At 40.8% G+C, this 7142-nt stretch overlaps 1 protein-coding gene across 4 annotated transcripts in view; it reads right to left on the reverse strand.

Annotated features, from left to right (window-relative positions):
- Positions 1 to 6944, reverse strand: part of LOC118737593 (zinc transporter ZIP13 homolog) — a 21023-nt gene extending 14079 nt beyond the window's left edge. Inside the window, exons 1-2 of one of the 4 annotated variants that reach the window (XM_036468194.1) lie at positions 6669 to 6944; positions 6387 to 6588 (exon numbers count right to left, since the gene is read on the reverse strand). The gene's annotated coding sequence lies outside the window, so the exon portion shown is untranslated. Of the gene's footprint in view, positions 1 to 6386 lie in introns of all 4 variants that reach the window. The other 3 variants (XM_036468196.1, XM_036468195.1, XM_036468193.1) reach the window with 3 other exon arrangements.
- Positions 6945 to 7142: the final 198 nt, after the last annotated feature.

Raw genomic sequence — 7142 nt, forward strand, 5'->3', positions numbered from 1 at the left:
TCATTAATGCTATTTAAAGCATCAATGTTAATGTAAAAATTAATGCACTCATTTTTGAAATTAAATGCAAATAAAAATTTCAATGAATTAATTCTGAAAAATGTAACGCTAGTGAAATTTTTTTCATTAAATTATCCTAGCGAATGCTAATGAAAAAATTTAAATTCATTGCAATTTTGAATACTTAATTCGTTTGCATTATTAAAAACCATACATTTTTTTATTGTAGTGAAATATATGTAAATAACCACTTTTGAAAGTTCTAATAATTACTAATAGTTTTTTCAGATTCATTCTATCTATCTATACATAGTATAAAGAAAAGTCGAGATTCTTTGTACGCGGTAATCTCGAAATCTACTGAACGGACTTTGTCGAGATTTTCTCTAATATACTCTGTATCGACAGGAGAGGGATCTTTTTTAACTTAGAATTCTAATAGGGTTGCCACCTGTCTAAAAAACTATAAGATTCGCACCGTTCGTTGGATTACAAAAGATGAGATTTCAAATGAAAGGGATTGGCCTTTAGAAAAGCATCAATACTTTTTTTATATGGTTGCCACCTCTTAAAATTACCATATTCCATCATAATAAGCGTAGGCATCAGTTCTGTACCGTCACTGTCAAACGAAAAGACTTAGCTTCTGGATATGTAATAATGTATTGTTTTTCTGAGTAGGGTTGCCACTTCTTTAAAAATTATAAGATTTAAGATCTTCACCGTTCGTTGGATAAAAAAATAAGATCCCAAACAAAAGTGCCTGGCCTTCGCATGTACAAAAACTTCAAGTTTTTTGAGTAGGGTTGCCACCCATTTTAAAATTACTATCTTATATACATAGTACAAAGGAAAGGCGAGAGGTTTTAACTACGCTACTGAGCGGATTTAGACAAGATATTTTATGTACATGATGACATATGATTTCTTTCTCCAAATACGTAAATGTACATACATACATATGCATACATTCAGCGGGTGGCAAAGCCTCGCGCATCCGTGGCCGGCTAGTATGCATATATAATACCCGAAGGCATTTTTTGTTCATGATAAAAGATTTGTACCATTCGCTCGATTTTCAAAAATGGGGTGTCAAATTAAAGGGCTTGGCATGTGGATGTTGCCACCTGTTGAACAATTAAATTCAATATATTTAAAAATCAATGCCATCATATCAGGTGTCAAATGAAAAGGCTTGGACTGTATGTACAATAAGGTTTTATTTTTTCGAGTTGCCACCTTTTGAAAAATTATGTTAAAATTATTAAAATAAAGATAAATTAATTATTACAAAATGGGTATCAACCGAAATAGTTTCGAAAAGCTTTGTTTCTTAGCTGAACTATAGCGGGGTTGCCACCTGTTTAAAAAAGCATATTAGGTAAGAGAAATACGTATCACCATATGGGTGACACACGAAAGGGCTTTCAGAAAGTAGTAGTTTGAAAATATTTTGAGGAGCGTTGCCACCTGTTTGAAATGTCGAATTTAGTTTATTTAATCACAAAATATACGAAATATCATAATATGGATGTCAAACGATGGAGTGTTAAGAAATCTTTATTTTGAACGCTAAGAATAATTTTGAGACGTTGCCACCTATTTAAAAAGTTAAATTTCAAATTATTTAATACGTTTAATGAATTATTAAGATATGGGTATCAGTCGAAGGGGGTTCGAAAAACTTTTATTTCTGAACTGTACTTAGCAGGGTTGCCACATGTTTAAAAAATCAAATTCCTCTTAATTCATCAGTTAATTAAAATATCGCAATGTCAGGCGAGGGAGAAATAACAAGGATTAAGCTTAAAAATACTTTTGAAGAGGGCTGCCATCTCTTTGAAAGGTCTAACTCAATTAACTAGTACAAAAAGTATACGAAATATAAAAATTCCGTAAACAAAAGAAAGAATGTTAAGAAATCCTTAGTTTGACCATTTGGAATGTTTGAAGATGGTTGTTACGTGTTTAAAAAGATACATTTAAATTATTGATTTATCTAGGAGGGTTGCTATTTGTTCGAACAATCAAATTCAAATTAGTTCTTCAGTTTATTGAAATACATGTGTATCACACGAAAGAGATTTAGGGCCGGTTGTTCAATGTCTGATTAGCACAAATCAGAGGTAGAAGCTCCGGTTAAGCACAACGACTGCTTTATCGATCACATGTTATATGCATGATGTCGAAATGTTGTTGTTGTTGTAGCGTTTACAACAACCCCGCCCAGATCGGTTGGTATCTCAGTCGTTGTCGTCAAGTTCCACTAACGGCAACCCTAGGAAGCGTGCAGCTTCTGTGGGATTTGTCCACAGGGACAAGGCCGTTAGGGTTGTCGGGTTTTCCGGGCATGCGAAGAGATGGTTCGAGTCATGTGGGGTCTCTCCGCATGCCGGACACTCATTCGGCACATCCTCATTCAACCTACTCAAGTAGGAGTTCAACCTGCTGCAGTAGCCGGAGCGAAGTTGTGCGAGTGTAGTGCGTGTCTCCCGAGGCAGATGAAGCTCTGTCTCGTCTATGTCCGGGGGTGGTATGCCTAGAACGGCATTCACAGGTCTAGAGTCTACATAACTCGAGACTGAGTCCCTGTGAATGCCGTTCAGGGCCTGTCTGTACGCTGTCGGGTCCAGAGGTTGCTTAATGAACCTCTGGACTTCGTCCGTCAGTTCATATCTTCTTCTTCTGTGGCTCCCGATCAGGAACTGCTTGCAGAGCATTATATTATGCTCCTTAACTGGGAGCATTTGCGCCTCGCCGTGCAAGTGGTGTTCAGGCGACATCAGGAGGCATCCCGTCGCTGTCCTAAGTGCCGTATTTTGTACCGTCTGTAGCTTCGTCCACTGCGTCCTACTAGTCCCCGCAGGACCCAAATTTTTCAGCATCAGCATGCATATTCCGTCGGGACCCATGGCTTTGGAGGCTTTCGCCTTCCCGATGGGCACCTGAACTTCACCGCAAGTGAAAGCAAGGGGGGCACAAGTTGTTGGCAGTTTGTGCAGCCTTCTGGTCACTCGACGCTTGGCTTTGTCCACCAGAGGATGCAGTATGAACTGCCGGCTAAAATAGCTCGCGCATCGCTCCGGGTCCGACGAAGCATGGTCGCCGAAGAAATGTCGAAATCGTCGATAATGATGTTTAACCGGCAAGTAGTGATAACCAGACATTGAACCACCTGCACTTAAGAAGATTTTAGTTTAGAAATACTTTTGAAAGGGAATTTCAAAAATGAGAGGTCGAATTAAAGAATTAACCTGCAGACCTTACCTTAATTAAGAAATTTTTCATCGGTCTAGGGTGATTTGAAATTTGATGAAACTAAAAACATGTACTATGCCAGACTGCTATTCACTAGCACTCTCTGGCAGTGGCACTGGCGGATCTTTTATAACTCTGCCTAACATTTGGAATATTTTTTAAGTTTTGAAAGTAAGTTTTGGGCGTTTTAACGCCATGCGGGTTCACTAGTTATGTTTATTTGTAGAAAAATTCTTCTAAACATTATTAGATATTTTATGAAAAAAAACACAATGTGCATGCAACTCAGTGTGCTTTTGTAGAATTTTATGTTGATTGTTGATGCGTACCGATTAAATTTATTATGGACCAACAAAAACAGATAGCCAATTTAGCAGCACATGAACATGATTAAAGACCTACTCTGATCTAATCAATCAATAAACCGTTTTTTAGTTCCATTTGACAATGTGTTCGCGCTTTTGGGTATTCGTTGTATCTTGCGTAAGTGTAACGGAATTAGCGTGTGATTTGTTGTTGCTGGTGGTACAATAAATACACTTGCAACAACAATCACACGCTCTTCCAGTTACACTTACGCAAGATACAATGAATTCCACTAATGTGAAAACCAACCTTAACTTCCGCCACTATCTTTGTTCTACCTCAAAATTCTACCCTCAACGTCAGCATTTTAATTCATCCATCATCGTTGTCGTCTATTTCAGCTAGGGGGAGGCACAGGAAGTGTGCTACATCCAGAGAGGTTGTCCATAGGGACAGGGGCGTTAGCTGAGTGGGATTCTCAGGGCATGTGAAGAGGTGCCGGGAGTCATGTGGCGACTCTCCACATGCCGGGCATTGGTTGGGCACATCCTCGTTGATTCTACTCAGGTAGCTGTTGAGCTTGCTGCAATAGCCAGAGCGAAGTTGGGCTATTGTTGTGCGGGTCTCCCGAGGCACACAAAGTTCTGTCCCGTCCACGTCCGGTGGTTGTGTGCCTAGAACGGCATTCACAGGGCGGGAGTCTACATAACTTGAGACTGATTCCCTGTGAATGCCGTTGAGGGCCTGTCGGTAGGTTGTCGGGTCCAGAGGTTGTTTAATATACCTCTGAACTTCGTTTGTCAGTTCGTAAAGATGCCTCCTGACGTGCCGTGGCGAGGACTCTTCCGCGAGCAGTTGCTCGCTGGGATGGCCACGTCTGTAGCTCCCAGCGAGGACCTGCTTGCAGAGCATTAACTTATGCTCCTTTACCAGGAGCATCTGGGCCTCGTCGTGAAGGTGATGTAGAGGCGTCATCAGGAGGCATCCTGTCGCGGTTCGTAATGCCGTGTTTTGGCAGGTCTGCAACTAAATCCACTGCGTCCTGCCATTCCCCGGCGACCATACGGGCGCTGCGTAATTCAGAACCGGCCGGCCAATTGCCTTGTATGTTACCAACAACGTTTCTTTATCTTTGCCCCAAGCGCTGCCGGCCAGCGACTTGAGGACATTGTTGCGGCTCTGTACTTTGTTGACAATTGCGGTTGTATGCGCCGAGAAGGAGAGCAGACTGTCGAAGGTAACTCCGAGGATTTTCGGGTTATTCAACGTCGGTATTGTTACTTCATCGACGTGAATACCCAGTGGCAGTCTGACCTCCTTCGTCCAGGTGGTGAAAAGGGTTGCCGAGGATTTCGCAGGGGAGTGTCGATTGTCTTCGTTACCGGGGAAAGGAGAGTTATCGGGCGATAAGACTCTCCTTTGTTGGTTGGTTTCCCCGGTTTGTGCAGAGGGACCACTCTCCCCATTTTCCAGATGTCTGGAATGGCGAGAGTGGCCATAGACAGGTTGAGTACCTCCGTTAGGTACGCTACTCCCTCAGGACCCAAATTTTTCAGCATCAACATGCATATTCCGTCGGGTCCAATGGCTTTGGAGGCTTTCGCCTTCCCGATGGCTACCCTTACCTCACCGCTGGCCAAAACAAGAGGCGCACTAGGTTTTGGCATTTTGTGCAGCCTTCTGGTCACTCGACGTTTGGCTTTATCCACCGGAGGATGCAGAATGAACTGCCGGCTAAAATAGCTCGCGCATCTCTCCGGGTCCGACGAAGCGTGGTCACCAAAGTCTATCTCGACTCTGTCGTCGCGCTTCGTCGGGTTGGACAACGACCTCACGGTTGACCAAAGCTTGCTCACACCAGTTTTCGTTCACCACCATTCGCTTTCCTTCTCTATCTAATCCCGAGAAGCCAGAATTTGCCAGCAATTGTACGCCATTGTCTGAAACCTCGTTTGGTATTAAATGGCTCGGAGTTGATGGTTTTGCTCAACTTCATTTTACACAGCCGTATTAGTTTCGCGGGGATAATAAATTCAGACATCGCATAAAGTGAAATTCATTTCGCGCTGTCGAAAGCGGCTTTGTGGCTCCGTCACTCAAACCATACGGCATCACCCAAGAAGCGCACAGGAGCAACAGCCTAACTCCCTTTCTTCTTTGGGGAATTTCAATGATGTTGCAACAACAAATAGTACAATTAGAGCCTTGACGAGTTAACTCTCATTCGGCAGTTAACTACAGGTTTTCTGTACAAAAATTGATAGTTAACTGCTGAATTTGAGTTACCCCCCACTGTGAAAACGGCACTTATCGTTCCTGCGACAGTCGGGTCTACGTAACCGGCACGACCCAGATTTATATCTGGCCAAGGACTAACATTCCAGCATGGTTACCCAAAACCTCTTTTGGAAATTGTATGCAGCTACGATAACAAGTACAATTAGTATGCATATTGGTTTGTAATTAGTAAACATTTAAGAACGTTTCCTAACAATCTTTTAAGCGTTGCTTTACCAAAATAATTTAATTTCGATAGAAATTTAACGAAGTTATCAGATTAAATAAGAATCAATAAAAAGTGCAAATGCCTCATTAAAAACTGCGTATCATTGTACGATAAGGTTTATTTATTGTTAAAGTATGACTATGGAAGCCCGCTAATAACCCTTTGTTAAGAGTTTTCATAACAAAGGATTCGTAAGACATTCATATTTTTATAAACGTATATGTAATTGCAGTAAATCACCCCCTGCATTTCCAATATCATTACTTATGTATTTGCTAATATGTATGAAAATACGTATCGATATAAAACTACGTACCTAATTTGCAGTTTTTTCCTTTTGCGTTGTTCAAGAAATAATTGGTTGTGTAAACAAAATATTGCTTAATTTATGTGGCGTTGTACATACCCATGTATGTAGGTGTTTGCAATAGCTTGCAAATGGAAAAGAAAAATACGTATATTTTGTCTGGTCACAGCTCTTATCCACTAGCTTCCACTGAAACTGAGTGTTGCGAAATCTCCACACAAAAATACAAGCAGCAAAATAAAATAGCTAATTACACTTTACTATGGAAATTCGTATGCCTTACTAAATTACTTTTAAATTTCCAGTTCTACGACGAATGTTTGCTTTTCAGTATCCCATTTTTCACTTTGAATTTAGCACGATTACATACAAAGAAATAAAATTAGAGGACACAGTGTCAATATGAAATAAATTTCGACTTGATATCTTCTTTTTGTTAAGGTTTATTTCAGTTCACAGCTGCTGTTGAAGTGCACTAAACTTTGTTGTTTTGCTATGGAAATTCTACTTGTGCCGTGCGAATAAACAATGCACAATATGGCCACCAATCAGATAGCATGCGGAAGGTTAAACATGGTTGTAGGTGACAATCAGCTGTTCAATAGAAGGGCAGTGTGCACAAAAGCTGCCACTTAATTTTTTCTTCTTGTCATTTAAAAAATAGAGGAATTTCAGAGCAAGTCGAGTACCGGTTGAAGAGGAATTAAGCGCTCGTCATCAACCAAAAATACAAGATTACGCAAGAACGCGACGTTGTATTTGTAA

Source organism: Rhagoletis pomonella, unplaced genomic scaffold (assembly GCF_013731165.1).
Source record: "Rhagoletis pomonella isolate Grant_MI unplaced genomic scaffold, Rhpom_1.0 Rhpom_scaffold_00004, whole genome shotgun sequence".
Lineage (NCBI taxonomy): Eukaryota > Metazoa > Arthropoda > Insecta > Diptera > Tephritidae > Rhagoletis > Rhagoletis pomonella.